This window comes from Rhinopithecus bieti, unplaced genomic scaffold (genome assembly GCF_001698545.2).
Source record: "Rhinopithecus bieti isolate Rb0 unplaced genomic scaffold, ASM169854v2 scaffold_9663, whole genome shotgun sequence".
NCBI lineage: Eukaryota > Metazoa > Chordata > Mammalia > Primates > Cercopithecidae > Rhinopithecus > Rhinopithecus bieti.
Genome location: NW_016806456.1, coordinates 2,419,820 through 2,437,163, shown reverse-complemented (window position 1 = coordinate 2,437,163; position 17,344 = coordinate 2,419,820). Strand labels below are relative to the sequence as shown.

Below are 17,344 nucleotides of genomic sequence, written 5' to 3'. Positions count from 1 at the left end.
GTGGTAATCCAATGAACAACGCAGGTAATGTTTCTGTACAGTGCTAGCACATAGCAATTAATTTATGTACCCTATTCTTACATTTAGCCTTCCTATTGCCAGACTCAGGCCTCACCTCCCATCTCACTGCAGTATCAATCCATTCACCATAGTTTACGTAAATGTGACTTCTCTAAAACACAGATTTGACCAAGTTATTCTCATGCTTAAAACATAGATTTTTCCATGCCTTTTCATCAGCTACAAGACCAATCCAGACGTTTTGTAGGACAGAAAAGGTTTTGAATGGATATCCTGTATTTCTGTGTCCAATCCTGTTGCCACTCCTTAATGTGCCCTTTATTCCACAGAAACATTTACACCACTACACATAAACCACATTCCCTCCCTCTTTTAAGCCTTTGTATTTGCTATTTCTACGTACAGAATACCTTTCCCTGTCCACTGTCACCATTCTTCCAACTCTCATGTTGCATACAGCTTGCCCTCCTATGGTCAATTCACATGATGATTCTGATGTGAATTCTTGCCTAGTGTCCTGTATCTAAGGATGGAGTTCATCATTCTCATAATTTGTCCTCCTAAGTCCCTCTCCCTATTCCTTGGTCATAACACCCTGCATGCTGTACTGTAATCATCTCCTGTACTACAGCCCACAGCACCCTGTACTGTAACTACCTTAGAAGGTATTTGCCCCAGTAGACTGTGTGCTGCCTGAAGGAAGGGTCCATGCCTCACCCCAGCCTCCAGATCCAGCACAGTAACATTACGCTTAACAAGGGCTCAAAGAAGCCTTGGAGTGCGTCCCAGGTAACTAGGTTTTCAGTGGCTTGTATGCTCATTGGTCCATGTGGGTTGTCTCCAGGAAACTGGCCAACATCCTAAAGTCAAACATTTATAGGAAGCCTTTGGCTTTACACATTGAAGGCTTTTAGAATTAGCGATGCACTAGCAGAAGGAAAATCTCAAGTTTTTATCTAAGCACAACTACATGATTAGAAAACCAGTTGCATAGTTGAAAGATCATGGACACAATGGACAACCCTGCACCTGACTCTCAATTCTGCTAACTTTTAGCTGTTTTATTTTAAGCAAGTTACCTAACTTTTCTGGGTGTCAGTTTCCCCTTCTATAAATTAGAGATGACAACAAACCACATAGAGTTGTTTTGAAGATTCAAGGAGAAAACATGTGTTAAATATTTAGTGCATAGTATCAATTTAATATGTGATTAGTATTGCAGTTATTCTTATTCTTATCCTCAGAATTCAACAAACATACCACTTCAAACCCATTAGGATGACTATTTAAAAAAAAGAAAAAGAACATAACAAGTGTTGGTGAGGATGTGGAGAAATTGGAATGTTCAGGGAATGTAAAATGGTGCAGCCACTGTGGAAAACAGTGTAGTGACTCCTTCAAATAAATTCACATAGAGTTACCACATGATCCAGCAATTCCACTTCTAGGTATATACCCAGGAGAATTGAGGCCGGGCTTGGTGGCTCATGCGTATAATCCCAGCACTTTGGGAGGCCGAGGTGGGTGAATCATTTGAGGTCAGGAATTCAAGACCACCCTGGCCAACATGGTGAAACCCTCTTTCTACTAAAAATACTAAAATTAGCCAGGCAGTGGTGGTGGTCATTTGTAATCCCAGCTACTCAGGAGGCTGAGGTGGGAGAATCGCTTGAGCCTGGGAGGCGAAGGTCATGCTGAGCCAAGACTGCGCCACTACATTCCAGCCTGGGCGACAGAGTGAGACTCCATCTCAGAAAAAACAAAAACAAAACAAAAAAAGAATTGAAAGCAAGCACCCAAACAGATATTTGTATACCAATATTCATGATAGCATTATTCACAATAGCCGAAAGGTGGAAACTATCCACATCAACCAACAAACAAGTAAATAGAGAAATGAAATGTGTACACATACAATGGAATATTATGCTGCCTTTTGAAGGAAGGATATTCTAGTATGTGCTGAACGTGGATGAACCTTGATGGCATTATGCTATGAAATAAACCAGGAGCAAAAGGACAAATAATGTCACATGATTCCACTTACATGAGGTATCTGCAGTCTTCAAATTCATAGAGATAGAAAACAGAGTGGTGATTATCTGAGGGGAGAGGAGAATGGGGAGTTATTGTTTAATGAGTACAGAGTTTCAGTTTGGGAAGATGAGAAGGTCCTGTGGATGAACAGTGGTCATGGTTGCATAGCAGCAATGTGAATGTACTTCATTCTACTGGACTGTACACTTAAAAATGATCAAAATGTTAAGTTTTACGTTAAGCATACTCTACCACTATAAAAACATTCAGTGAACAAGGCTTAATCAGATCTGCCAGAATAATTAAACAGCTATAGTAAAGCCAACTGCATAGTAAAACTCATAGGAGGGTTTTTGGAAGGTTAAAGTGAAGACTCCGTGTTCCTTCAACTCTAATCTGATTCCTTTATCTCAGAATGATGTTGAGATCCTGCAAATCTTTATTTTCCATAGAAGCGAGTGTGCATGCACACACACACACACGCACAGTCTCTGGGGCCCATAGAGACACAACCTGGAAACAGGGCTTGCCAGGATTAGAGAGCCAGGCCAGCCCATGTATCATTCACCCAGAAGACAGCCCTCCATGGAGAAAAAGAACCTCATAGTCTCCTAACAAAGAGGATAATAAATTCCGATTAGCCAAGGAAGCTCTGAGTCTAAATACCAGCAAAGCTCAGCCCCTGCAAGTGGGGACGAATTATCTGAAAGGTCATCCTAGAGACACTGAACAAAGGGCCTCGAGCAGCTGGGTTTCTTAATTTGAGGAAACACTGAAGCCTTTAAAGAAGCCAGAGGCAGAACTGGAGAGATGGGAAAGTGGAGCGGCCTTCTGAGCACAGGGAGGATTTAATAGGAAGGGAAACACAAGCCCCGCAGGAAGCTCTGGGACCTGGCAGCCATGGCTCTCTCTGCCAGGCTGATGGCCTCTGGAAAGAGCCGCCATCTCCTGTGTTGGGCCAGGGTGGCCTTTTTTGGCACTGTAATAAAATAGGATGGCTCTGATCTCAGTGATTAAAGCTTTAAAACCACAAGCCTCTGGGAGGGAGTAGGCTCAGAGTAACAACCCATACACCCCTGTTCGCTCTTCTCCGAGCTGTGGTCTGCTGACAGAGCCCAGTCTGTCTCCAGAAAATTCCAGGGGCCTCTCAGGAGTCTAAGGCCAAGCCTCGACCAGTGGCCTCTTGCCTGGGTCCTGTTGTCACAACCCCAGCGGTTGAAAGATGGAAAGCTCCGTGGGAGGGCCAGGTGGCAGGCAGGAAGCAGCCTGCTGGCCTGGAGCCATCCCCAGCTTCCAATAACCCCTCTGTCTAGAAAACCAAGGGAAGGAGAATGAAAGGGTCATCTTACTTAGGTAAAAACCTGAGCAGTTGGCCTCATCCTGGACAGAGGGCACTCCGAGGGTAGACCTGAGTCAAATTCCTGAGTGTCTCAGGGAGCAAGGGGCTACCTAGCACTGGTATGTTTCGAACCAAAGACCATGCTAACGAGAGAAAGAAAAGAATATATATGGTGAACAAAGTCCTGAGTGAGGTTTTCCTACTGACTTTAATCCTCACAACAACTTTGAGTGGAAGATATTGTTGTTCCCATTTTAGACAAAAGGGAATGGGGTACAGCCAAAATTTGAACCTGTATCTAGATGACTCTAAAGTTGTCTCCTCTGTACCACACTACCCCTAAATGAAGCCTTTCCCAAATATTAGTTTCCTATGCCTTGAAAATAGTCTCTAATTCATATATTTGAGACTCAGAAAAGTTCAGTAGCTTGCCAAATATACTGTCAGTGAGTTAGAGAACTGAGACTGGAATTCATTTCCAACTGATTCCAAAGCTGACGTTCATTCTTCCATGCTTCATGTATCTTTAGTTAAAATAAAATAATCCTGTGGCTTTTTGCCAATCAGCAAACATTTTGCTCCTTCAGTCTTGAAGCCTTAGCCCTTTAAAGAGTAACTCAGTAATTATGCTGCCCCAATGCCCCAGAAGTCACAATTTACTGCAGAATGAGGTGATATGAAACAAAACAGACACATCTCCAGGCCAAAGAAAGGCTCTCTGGACTGCACAGACTTGATGACTTTTATTGAGATCTGAGGCCCATTTACGTACAAAAAGCAGTGAAGGGAAGTGGCAGTAGATATGTGCATTTGGCACATGTTTAGTTCCTGCTCTGGCAAACGATTCTAGTTGTTTGGTTTTGGTGAGAAAAGACCCAGTGGGCTTGAGCAATAAAAATGACCAATCATTTTGTGGAGAGAAATTAGATGTCATTAGCCAAAGTAATAAAAGCAACTGTCTCTTCCAAGATTCATGTATTCCAGCAAATGTAGGTATCTCTCTTCTCTTCAGACTTAAATTCTGAAAGTATATTAATTTGCATAGGAAATATATACTTTTATAATCAGGTACCTCTCTTAGTCTCTTGGGGGAAGTGTTCCCAATGGCAGGAACAAGCAAATTGAATGAAATGGAAATTATCTAGGATATTGCTTATCACCTTATAATTTCAGTCAAAATGGCAAAGCCCACTTTAAGGATTACTCATGCCTAAAGGAAAGGGAATAGTTAAACCACAAAGGCTTGAAGGAGGCCTCTTATATTTTTAAAGAACAATCCTAGAGCCACTCTGCTCCTATGAGCACTATCCTTGCAATAGAGACTTTCATGTTAAAGGAAGCACAAAGGATGGGAAGTCTTTAGCAATGGGAGAAAGTCTTCCATGCAATACTTGTGGTTCCAGCAATATGCACAGTAGATATTCTGAAAAAACTCCTTCCACATATAAATGCTAGATAAAATATAACAAACATCCTTTTAGATGCATGGCTGAGCTCACAAGAAAGGGAAATCCCCCGAGGTCAGAGGTCAGAAATGAAGAAGGAACTCAAAAGCAAAGTTGTAAGCATGTGTGCTTATGCTGTCGCTTCCCTGAGGTGACAGAGGGCAGGCACAGTCACTCATGGGAGTCTAGGAGTTTGGGTTTTAATGCCCATGTTGTGAAAGGAAATGAAGTCTTGTGCTTATGAAATGTGAGGAGAGTCAGAACTTACACACTTGCGTAAAACCAGGACCCATGAAGAACGACACATACGATAAAAGGATACACTAGAAATGAGCTGCCTGTCCCCAAAGACAGATGAGAAGAAAGTTTATCTCTGTCAGCTAGGTTGTGGTTAGGATAATATATTCTTGAAATCTGTAAACACCAATTTGAATAACATGTATGCCTGGGGCTATAATTTATATTACATAATCCTGGAACCTCCAAGCTAGAATATTACACAAAATGGGTCCTAGGCTTTTAATATCCCTAGAGAATCTGGAATACCACTCTTATGGACAAATACTTTCAGTCAAAAATGAACATGATTCCTGTGGATAAAGACCTACTCAAGATAAACTCTCAATCCCAAACTGAAAACACATTAACAATTGATCTATTGTGAGTGGCTATCAGCAGAAAAAAAAATTACAGAGTTAAGCCCTAAGGAACTCCAATAATTAACCAATTTCACAGAGACTATACAAGTATATTTAAACAGTTGAAAGGCATAAAAAAGAGTTGCAAAAATGAGACGCTGAGAAAAGAAATTAAAAAATTAATTTTTTTAGATACTTAAAAAATTAATTAGAACTTATAGAAATGAAAAATATAGTTATTGAAATAAAAAATTCAATAGACAGTCTACAATTAAACGAAGACCTTTTGTTTACAAAAGACCAACTGACTGATAAATTTGAGGTTATAAATTGAAGCCACCTGACACAGTGGAAAAAGCATGGGACTTGGGGCCAGACAGACTGGTCAGAATTTTGTAGAATGTGCACCACATCAAATTATAAACTAGTATCTGGTACTTATGAAGTGCTTATTATGTACAAAGCAGTATCATAAACACTTTACATATTATTTAATATAATTCTTCTAATAATTCTGTGATATAGGAATCAGTATCTTCATTTTAGAGGTAAAAAAGCTGAGAATTAGGAAGGAAAGAGCTTGCCCCACATTCCACTGACAATTGAAATCACTAGGATTCAAACCCAGGTCTGTCTCACCCTCTTAACCACTAAGATTTATTGCCTGTCCCATTAGACTGAAATCCAATTTGAATCAGCTGTGTAGGTTTACATTGCCTGAGAGTAAGAAAAAAATATTTTATTTTCATCCTGAAGACCTAATAGAGCCTTTCAAGAATGTATTTTGTAGCTCTTTTCTTGCTGATAGTAGCAGAATTTTATCTACAGCTCAAAGTGTAGGCCCAGCTGAATGTGGAAGACTTGAAGGGTTAGACAGGCATCTGATGTCAGAAGAGGCGATGGGCCAGTTCTTAAAGTCTGGAAAGCTCAGGCTAATATTGGTGATCAGAGCCTGTCATGGAAGAATCTGAGAAGTCAGTAAAATGGTGAAGGATTGAGGTGACTTTGAAAGTTAAGACTAGCAAAATGTTCAGAATTTAGTGGTTCAAATGGTTAGAGAGCTTAGTATTATCAAGGTGCAAATCTGAATGAGATCTGGATCAGAAATTAGTTATCATTTTTCTGTTCTCTTATTCTCTCACATGTCCTCCTGAGGCTATTTGCTTGAGTCCTTAGAGGAAGCCCAGAAAGTAAAGATGACCTTGCCTCTGACTAAGGCAGAAAATCATCAGGCTCTGCTTGATGTGTCCTAGCTCAGGTTATATCTCCAGAAGAGGATAATGCTCTATTAACATCTTGTGCAGGTAACTGTATTACTACAGTTGTTATACAAATACTAGAGCTCATTAGAAGCATTTCTAAGAATACATATTTCATATTTCACAGCTAGTTTCTCAAAAAACAGTGTAAACAATTACTAAGCATTTTTAAAAACCAATGCAGAACCCTAGGAACACTGCATGAAATTATTTATGTTACATTTGTAACATAAATATAATGCAAATGAACAAAAATAAAAGCTTAAAATGTATATTGGGACTCTTTTTTGACTTTTGAATAGGCTCTTGAATGGTCGGTGAGGATTGAAATATTTATAATTATCATGATAGCAAGATTTTATTTTTAAAGCCTTTCTCTCAATGAATTCTCACAGTCCTTTGAGTCTACACCAGTAGACTTAATTTACAGATGGGAAAACTGAGGCAAGGGCAGTTAATGAAAATTGCCTAAGATAAAATAATTCATTAAGTGACAAACCATACTCTAAATTCAAGGTTTCCCAATTCTAAATCTCATGCACTTTTCAATATGTCTGGTTAGCAACTTGGTAGCTGACTTAAAGAAAGCACATGCAAAAATTATGGGTTAAAGGAATCTAACAAAGTGAAATTTATCAAGGATAAATTTAAGATACTGTCTGAATTTATGCCAAAAGTACCCTCAAATAAGTGAGGAAGAATGTCCCAGCAGCTCTTTGAAAAAAGACTCAGGAAGTCTGGTTAGCAGGAAGAACAGCATAAACCATTATATGTGACAGGACCACAAAAACTGGTACTTTAGTGACTTTATGCTACATCAAGAAGACAGACAACTCCTGGAACATCTTGCTCCATTTTAGGGTTTATGCTTTAAGAGGAAGCTATATAAAGTGAAAGACGATCCCCAAAGAGAAAACAAGATGGTAGCGTATCAGAATGTCACCATATAGAGAAATGATGAAAAAACTCAGCATGTTTAGGTTGGAGAATCAATGAAATGAATTCCAGATATTCCCACCCCCAGGCAAATATAGAAACCCTAGGACTTTTAAGAAGAGGGATAATTTACCTGGGATAATATGGTGGTTACAGTACTGGACAGTGGAATGATACCTGTCTGAGTTTGAACCCTACTTTCACTACTTACCAGCTATACAACCTTGGGCAATTTATCTTATCATTTGGGTAAGTTGTCTAACTTGTCTCTCAGGGTTCTCATCAATAAAATTAAACTAATAAGAGTACTTTCCTCCTAGGATTATTTTGAGGATTAAGTGAGTTCATACAATTCATAAATTTAACACAAGCTATTGCTATAACAGAGCAGAAATCTCATTAAGTATATTTGTTGATGCTATTACCCTTTCTCCAATTAAGTGGGCCATGCACTGCCCAAGAGAAGAATCTGTCTCATAGGCATAATGGCAGCTAGGAGATGACTCCCCACTTCCTCAGCATTTGAAACTCCCACACTCACCTCAGATGAGTCTTCCATTTCTATGAAGTGCTCTCAATGCCTGAAACATTTGGACCAAAATCTAAACCATCCCAAAGAACAGAAATGCCTTTTAAAACACAACCTCCTAGATTTACTATCTTCTACTTACTGGCTGTGTGATCTAGAGCAAGTTAATTTGTCTCTCAGAGCCTCTGCTGCCTCCTCATCTGCAAAATACCTTGTTGTAGGAAAGATGACTGAGAAAATGTATGTGGCTGTTCCCAGTATCGTGCCTACTATAGGCAAAATGCTCAGGAAATATTTTTTTCTTTCCATAATTTAAGAAGAAACTGTGACCATGTGATAGTTTTGAAATACATCCATGTAGTTAAACAGGCTATATTAGTCTATTTTCATACTGCTATGATGAAATACCCAAGACTGGGTAATTTATAAAGTAAAAGAGTTGTGATGGATTCACAGTCCCACACGGCTGGGGAGCCCTCACAATTATGGCAGAAGGTGAAGGAGGAGCAAAGGCACATGTTGCATGACCACAGGCAAGAGAGCATGTGCAAGGGAACTGCCCTCATCAGTTCTCATGAGATGTATTCACTATCACAAGAACAGCATGGGATAAAACCATCCCCATGATTCAATTACCTCTCACTGGGTCCCTCCCATGATATGTGGGGATTATGGGCACTACCATTCAAGATGAGATTCGGGTGGGGACACAGCCAAACCATGTTACAGGCACTGAGCCCCATGATGCTATGAACACAGGGATGAATAATGTATGACCCCAACACTGACTTTGCTCATGGTCTGGAGGAAGAGGAAGTAAATAAGCAAGTGCCTAAGAACATGGCAGTAGCTAGTGATATCAGGCAGGCTGGAATCATGGTTGGGAGTGAAGGGCAGCAACCACACTGCAGGAACTTGAGGAGCAAGCAAAAGTTGGAGCTAGGAGATAGCAAATATAGCACACTCTTAAGAAACTAAAGTGGAGAAAGAAGGAAGGAGAAGGAGAGGGAGATCCAGAGTTATCAGAGGCATTTGTGTGTGTGTGTGTGTGTGTGTGTGTGTGTGTGTGTGTGTGTGTGTGTGTATTTGTCTGGGGCCATATTTATAACCTGAAAAAAAGAACTAGTAAACAGGGAGTAATTAAATATCAACATGACAAGGGCAGCCATTGTGCAAGTCCAGTTGTCAGAGTTGACTGATAGGTGTATAGATAGCTCCCCTGACATTTACATCGGGGTGGAAAGCCACAGTGCACATTAGGACAAAGGGGCAGTTCCAGAAATTCCTATTCTAGGGATACAGCCAGACCCTCAGCACCTTCATGGGGGATGGATGTTATTCAGAGCCCTGAAGTCACCCATGAAGACAGCAGGAACCTCCCAAACTCTTCTTCTTTGGGGTAGAGGGTCTGAGTGAAACACTGACAAACCACAGCCAAATTTATTTCTTGCTTTGTTTTTTTGGTGGTGTTGCTTTTCCTTGGGAACTGGCACATTTTGCATTGAGGTTTACACAAAGCAAAACAGCTCCAGTGTCAAATGGAAATCCAGCAGGCTCTTCCCAAGATGTACTGTTCCTTTGTACAGCCTGCCGATTTGGGAGAGGGGGCCCAGGACATAATGCCTGTGCCTCTTGGGAAGCATATACAGACAATGGTCTGTGTGTGAAAAGGGGAACAGATTAACCAGGACCGGGGTATCTCCCAATTGCTTTTCTTAAAGAAAGACTCTATTGCCAGGAAGCAAAGCACACACAAAAACAATACCTAAGCTAACAGAGTACTGGCTTTAATATACTCAGAAATAACAGAACACGGGCAGGCTACAACTTTCCAAATCCCCTTGAAAATCCTTTGCCAGAGCAGAGATGGTTTGTCAAATCTATACTCTTTGTTTAATATGTTTGTTCTTTTGTTTGATCAAGGGGGGAAGCCGTCTAACTCATTATATTGGGGGAGCTGCATTCATTCCTTTGTGCTTCTTTTTCTTCTTCTAATCTTTATTAAAATCAAAAGAAGAGCCACTCTAATCCTTCAAATGATAATTTATTTCTCAACCTACAAAGTCAGAGTCTTCGCTATTATTTTAAAAACAAATCAATGCAACAATTTTAATTAAAAATGAAACAGGGTGAACCTAAAAAAATAAATAGGCATTTGTTAGATCAACGAGCAAACTTGTTTACAATTAATGGGCAACAGGGCTCCTGGTGATAAAGAAAGGGTTTTAAAGCACCAGAATGTTTCACTGCAGTTGGTAAATTCTCTGGACTTTCATTTGAGTCTTTAGAGAGAAAAACACATCTAGAAGTCTCCTAATGAAATGTCCTGACCCTGGGAAATTTATGCTTCAAAATGTGCTCTACCCATCCCCCCAACTGCCCCCCACTCCCATCTCTGCCAGCCACTTCCTTGGCTAGAAGACTCAGTGGGTTCTATTTTAGCTGGGGTTATTCATCTCAGATAGGAGAGTAGGTTTGGCATTCTCACAAGTAAAAAAAAAGGCTCTGTATTAATTAAGGAGACATGCATTGGCCTGCTCGTTGGTGGGTGGGGCTGGTGGAATGGACTGATGATCTTTAGGAAGGCTCAGGTTTCTCAAGCAGGAGAGAAAACCACACGTATTAGGAAGTGGACGTTCTCCCAAATGCCAATGAGGGAAAAAAAAAAAAAAAAAAGTGATTTCCTTAAAGGAAAGCTAATAGAAAATGAACTTGAATATGTAAATGTATTCAGTGTGTATTTTTTATTGAGAAGCTACTGAATTCCAGCAATGGCCTTTAGGATTGAATTTCAAGAAATGATCTTTCAATTGGTTTACCATAGTCCAGCAGTCTCCCAGCTCTCTCTCAAGCCTGAAAAGAGGAGTCACAGAATCTAAGTTTGTGGTTCAGTGGAGGAGGCAAAGCATGTGATGAAGGCTGTGGCAGACATGGATGCTAAGTGCTGTGGGAGGGGATATGGAGGGAGAGAGAACCTCCTTTGGAGTCACCTGTACCTCTGGACTAAGGCAGGGAAAGTTGTAGGGAAGAGGTGCATTTAGATGGGCTCTGAAGAATAAGTAAGACTTAAGCAAGTGGATGAGGATGAAGAAGAGCATTCGTGGCAGACTGATCTGAGCAGGCTCAAGTACTGTTAAGAATGTAAGAATGTAGAGGAGTGGAGGGATGAGGGGCAGATGGTTATAATGTTTGTTTGTTTTTCCCCTCATAAACTCCTATTCCTCCTTCCAGTGTTAACTTAAGCTTTATCTCCGAGAAGCCTTCCCTAAGCTCCCCATCTTGGTTCTGGAGACTCCCTGCACAGTACTGTGTGTCACTTGTTGATTCCCCCACTAAACTGTGCCCCTTAACCTGCTCAGTCTCTCTTCCCTTCGTCCCCAGCACCACAGTGCCTTGAGAAGTGGACTGAGCAGGAGGCCAGGCTCAGATGCTCAGATTTTCAGGGCCAGGGTGAAATGAGATGTAACACCTCTGTGAATGCTGGAGCAAAAAATGCAACTGAAGTGGGTTTGTGTCTAAACTCCTTATGTGGCCCTGGACACTGTGATTGGTTGCCCAGGTACTGCTTCAGGAATCAAGAATTTGTCACTGCCTGGAAGGATTTCTGTGGGAAGATAGCCCTCAACTGTTGGCCCCTGCAGGGTCTCAGCTGAAGAGATGACCTGACCCAAGTTCACACACTCTTTCAGAGCCATCTGCATCCAGTGACTGATTGTCAGGGTGTTTATATGCTCAAGCTTCTCAAGCTAACATTCGACAGCTCTCAAAAGCCATCATCCCATCTTCACAACTTCCTGTGGGACATTGTGAACTCCTGTGCATCAAGACTACACCACACCTTGACTTCTCTCCCTGCCCAATAGATCCTGCTTTCTTCTCTTCCCTTCCAAGGTCTTAATCCTAAGAGCCCTCCCTAACAGATTTTCTCCATGCTACTCTCTATATCAGGATCTGCTTCTGAGACAATCCAACCTATTATAGCCTCTTGAGGGTCCAGCCTCGGGGAACCCAGGGTTGACCCATCACAGTCACACTTAGGATACCTGGTAGGTTTATTTTTTGTAAAAGCAGATCATTTGAGAGGAATTGTAAACAATTAATAAGTCTTGTGAACATGACTATGTTAACAAATAATCAGAAAAAGAATTAGCAAATTAAGAAAAATAGCATCCAGGTCTGGCAATTTTGTAAGTGTTCTATTCTGGAGACAATAAAATTAGTATAGGTCTTCTAAAAGCAATATGATAACATATCAAGAATTATAAACCATTCCAAATGTGGAATTTATCCTGAAGAGATCATTAAAAAGAATAAAATGAATCTATACAGGATGATGTTCTTTGTAGCATTAACTCGAATGAGAAAAAAAATGTGAAAAACCCTAGCTATCTAACATTAGGGACAATAATACTATGGAACGATCTGCAGTGATAACCATGAAGACTAAATGAAAAGCACAAAGCACTTATGATATAAGTATAGGGGAAAGAAGCAAACATTTTAAAAGTTCATTATGACTACCTAAAGTCTAAGTGGATTCAGATAAAGTAAATAAAAGGAGATGACACGAAATGAGTTTGAATGATTTGTTTTCTTTTTCCAAATTTTAGTGTCATTACATTCTTCCCTTTAAAAAATTTAACTAACAGATTATTTGCATGATTTGACATCTAGTCTTCTTGCATGAGCAAAAGGGAGAGTAAATATGAAAGAACAGAAAACCAGACCTCAATAATATGAGCCTAGAACGTGATATGACTTTCTGAAAGAGATCAAGGTCTTGAAGTGGATGGATATAATTTGACAGCTGCTCTTTGAGCCTGACTTCAAGAAAAGAATGAAGTCATAATTCTCAAGGGGTATCCATGGTTTTTTTAAAAAATTTATTTAATTAATTAATTTATTTATTCATTTTTTGAGACAGAGTCTCGCTCTGTCACCAGGCTAGAGTGCAGTGGCGTGATCTCAGCTCACTGCAACCTCCGCCTCCCGAGTTCAAGTGATTCTCCTGCCTCAACCTCCTGAGTAGCTGGGACTACAGGCATGCGCCACCATGCCCAGCTAATTTTTGTATTTTTACTAGAGACGGAGTTTCACCATGTTGGTCAGGATGGTCTCCGTCTCTTGACTTTGTGATCCACCCACCTCGGCCTCCAAAAGTGCTGGGATTACAGGACTGAGCCACCGTGCCCAACCTCTGTGGTTTAATTAAAAGAAGTTCTGGTTTTCAGTCTACTGGGGCCAAAGAAAATTACTCATCCACATACCATCTCCTGAATGCACGTTTAGTCAATCCCCTTTATAGCAGAAAAGACATCTCCAGCCTTCTTAAGAGAACTCCTTCAGGAATCCCTTCATTCCATGATTCTTGGACTCCTGATTCTACCTTGCATCATGGTACCTGGACTGTATGACCTTGTTTCCTGGACTCTCCTTTAGATATGATACCCCGAGTAACAACATGTGTTATCATCACAGCTTCCAGTTATTTGGTATTTCTCTGTGCTGAGCACTGTGCTTAGCTTCTTATCTATATTTTCCCATGTAGTCCTTGTAACAACCCTATGACTGACTATTATTATTCCCACTTGGAAGATGAAGACACTGAGATTCCAGGAAATGAAAAACTCAGTGCAAAATCATAAGACCAGAAGTGTTCAAGAACAAGATTCAAACCAGGTTTGTAACCAACAAAAACTGTCTCAGTCACCATGCCTGGAGATCATGATTCCACAAAAGTCAACATTCTGCTCTTTCCACTGAGGAACATTTCGGGAAATTCCCTTCTGTCATTTGCCTTAAAAACTCCATAATTCTTGGGAGACACAACTGTTGCTTTGCAAAGCAGTTCTATTAAATATGCATTAGACTGCTTAGCTTGTCCTGAAAATGAGTTAGTCACCTTTCTCTTTTTTTCCTCACTCTGCATCTTTTTATACAAGGAACTTGTTGACCCTGCCCTGGTATGTGCACGATAGAGGGCAGGGAAGAGAACAAGCAGAAAAGGGAAAGAAATATGTGGGGATGAATCTAGCTCATGTCCAGAGACTTAAATGGGAATGCCCTGTGGAAATGAACTGTGAAGGCCTGGCCAACAGGGCTGTCTGTCTAGTACCTTCCGCCTTCTGTGTAGCTTCACAAAATAATTATCATAGGTTAATCAGGTCAGCAAACTTGCCGGGCACTGACAAGCCGGGCAGTCTCAGGTGTGCTCTCAGTGGGCAACTGTGAGGGCTCTCTGGCTGCTCAGATGAGCAAGTCAGCTGGGAACAACTGATCTGCTGAGAAATCTGATGGCTGCCCCATAAGGGGAACCAGGTCGCTAGGATCACTGGGTGAAGGCTGCTCACCCTTCAAATAGTCTAACCCTCTGTGATCAGGCTGTTTTAATCCCCACATCTCCAGACTCTCACAAATCTGGAACTGGTTTTTAGTCTAAGGTCCTGGCAGGGGTAATGTGTTTAATTGGCTTTAAGGCAGAAAACACAAAGTACATGACATGCAGCAAAGTTAGTTTTGTAATTACAGAAAGTCCGATGCCCTTCAGAAAGGTTACATGGGGGTATTTCTCCAAGATGGATTGTTTTTTGTTTTGTTTTGGGTGGTTTGTTTTGTTTTGTTTTGTTTCATGGTGTTTTATCTACTGCATAGAATTTGGGGGGAAAACCCCAGGATTTTAAATGTGGACAGGAATTTAAATCCTTGGTGGGCACATAGCAGCTATGGTACCATGGGCATGATACCCAACCTCTGTAAGGTACAATGGGGATAATTATATCCACCTCTTAGGGAGGTCATGAAAATAAGTTGAGATAAAACATATGAAAGCACCCAGCACTGGCATGCTCAGTCCATATTAGTTTCTTATTCTCTTCATTCTTTTCATTATCATCATTATCACATTCTCACCTTTTTTCATCATTGTCAGTAGCAGTCACATCAACCCAGTGTCCTGACTTTCAAGACAACCATGAAAACGCCCCAACTGCTGCTAAATTACCAGCAACAAGGATCTGGTGAGTAAGTTATTTTGGGGAAGTCAGGTCTTGTCAGCGTGCGTCGAGTTTCTTGCAGTCCTGTGTGTCAGTCTTTCTTAAACCCCTCAGATACCCAGAACCTCTCTGTCTACTAAAAAGAACTGAACTATTAATGTCCCTCATAGAAGAAGAAAGGGAAACTGGCTCCTGTAAATGTGGGTCAGGAATCACCAGGGAGGTAATGACTTGGTCTGCTCTGTGTTCTCTGGCCCTCCTTGGTCCTTCCATGAAAGCCCTCTGTCAGGAGCCCTGCGTGGCCATGGAGTGATTGCCCTTTTGTTCTACAAATTCCTAGATATGACTCACAGAACCGTTTAAGCACGTCTCTCTTCATGTTCTTAGGAATTTTCTTGACAAGCGCAGTGCCTATCCTGAGGCAATCGTATTTCTCCTTGACTTCTCTCCAGTATCAGCTTGTTGCTTGACACCACTGCGCAGCCAACTGTATAATGTGGGTGAGTCTAGCTGCATTTTCCTCAGACACAAGCCTGGCTGCCCACTGCTAAGGTGACATCAGGCCAGGCCACAGTGAATCATTTATCCTCCATGCCTTCCTCTCCAGCCCTGAGTAAGGTGGAGTCCTTGAAACTGTCACCATCCAGTGGAAATCAGTGCTGCACTTTCAGGAGGTTAAGCATGAAAAGAGCATAAAAGGTGTTATTACCCCGTCTCAGTAATTCCCCTTCTGGAAACCTTTTCTAAGGAAATGATGTGAAAGGATTCGGTCATAGTGGCTGGTAGTTACTGAGCACTCACCATGTGCTGACACTGTTATAATTGCCAGGTATATATTAACTTATTTAATCATCATAACAACTCCAGGAGGAAGCAGTCAGGTTATCCCCATTTTTCAGATGAGGAAACCAAAGAACAGTGAGACAATTGTATCTATATTCATGCTGCTTAAGTGTGTAAGAGCTGAGAGTGAGCCCAGGTGGTCTGATTTCACAGTCCTCACTCTTGATTTCTATACTAGTGTGGCCTCTATGCACAAAGTTTGATATAAATAGAAGAGGAAGAAGAAAAAGAATGAGGAGGGATGGGAGAGAAGGATGAAGGGAAGAGGGAGAACAAAAGGAAGGAGAAGAATAGGACAGGGAGGAAGATTTAGAATAAAAATTACATTTATTGTTTATGATCGTGAAAATCTGGGCTAGGGCCATTTGGGCAGAGTATGCTGGCATTCCAGGTACCCAGGGTATTCTGAAGAAAGAGAGGTCTGTGGGTTCTATGCACAGCTGCCTTGTCACCCGCTAGGGAGGAGCACAGTACTGACAGTAGGGCTTACGTTTACAAAGTTGGTATGAAAATTAATAGGCATCTACATTCCTAGAGGTCAATAAATAGAGTGAGAGTTGTTTGTTTGCTCACATATTGGAATGGAGAAAAATATGTCCAGTCCTAATAAACTTTAAAGTACTTCTGCTCTTCCCTTCTTCCTAAACGCTTTCATCTGTCCACATTACTATGGGAATTTTTTGATGCTGTCAAATGAGTCACTTATAATGGGAATTTTTAAAATAATTATGTTGCTATGTCAAAAAATTTGGAAATTAAAAGATGTTGTTTTACATTCTTGGCACAAAATGCCCCAGGTTCAATCTTCTCAGAAAAATATGAGGCACATCTATCTAATAACAAAAAGTTTTCAGAATGGTTATCCTAGTGATTCTCTTTCTGAAAATTTACTATAGTGAACTAATTGAGAAGGGGAAAACAATTTTTCACAGGAAGATAATCCAATATCACTTATAATAATAAATATTAGAAATACCTCAAATGTCCAATAGGGAAATAGTTAAGTATCTTAGGGATATCCCCTCCATGGAATAGTATGCATCATTGGCAATAATAATTTCAAAGACAAAATGTGGCAAATTGAGAAAATGATTAAAAGTAAAACACACACAAAAAAATATATAGATATTATTACCATCAAATGATATACATTTCTGCATATAGACAGAGATATATTTTTTGCAGGTAGACAGAGACTAAAAGGCTATACAGAAATTAAATCAGATTAAAGATGACGGAATTCAAGATAGTTTTGTTTTTATATGCTTGTTTCCACATTAAATATTACAAATTTACAGATCCAAT

At 40.6% G+C, this 17,344-nt stretch overlaps 1 long non-coding RNA gene across 1 annotated transcript in view; it reads left to right on the top strand.

The window, feature by feature from the left end:
* LOC108532578 (uncharacterized) overlaps window positions 1-17,344 on the top strand; it is a 58,936-nt gene that overhangs the window by 27,426 nt on the left and 14,166 nt on the right. The window contains exon 4 of the long non-coding RNA XR_001886482.1: window positions 15,133-15,220. This is a non-coding gene — a long non-coding RNA (uncharacterized LOC108532578). The remainder of the gene's footprint in view (window positions 1-15,132; window positions 15,221-17,344) is intronic.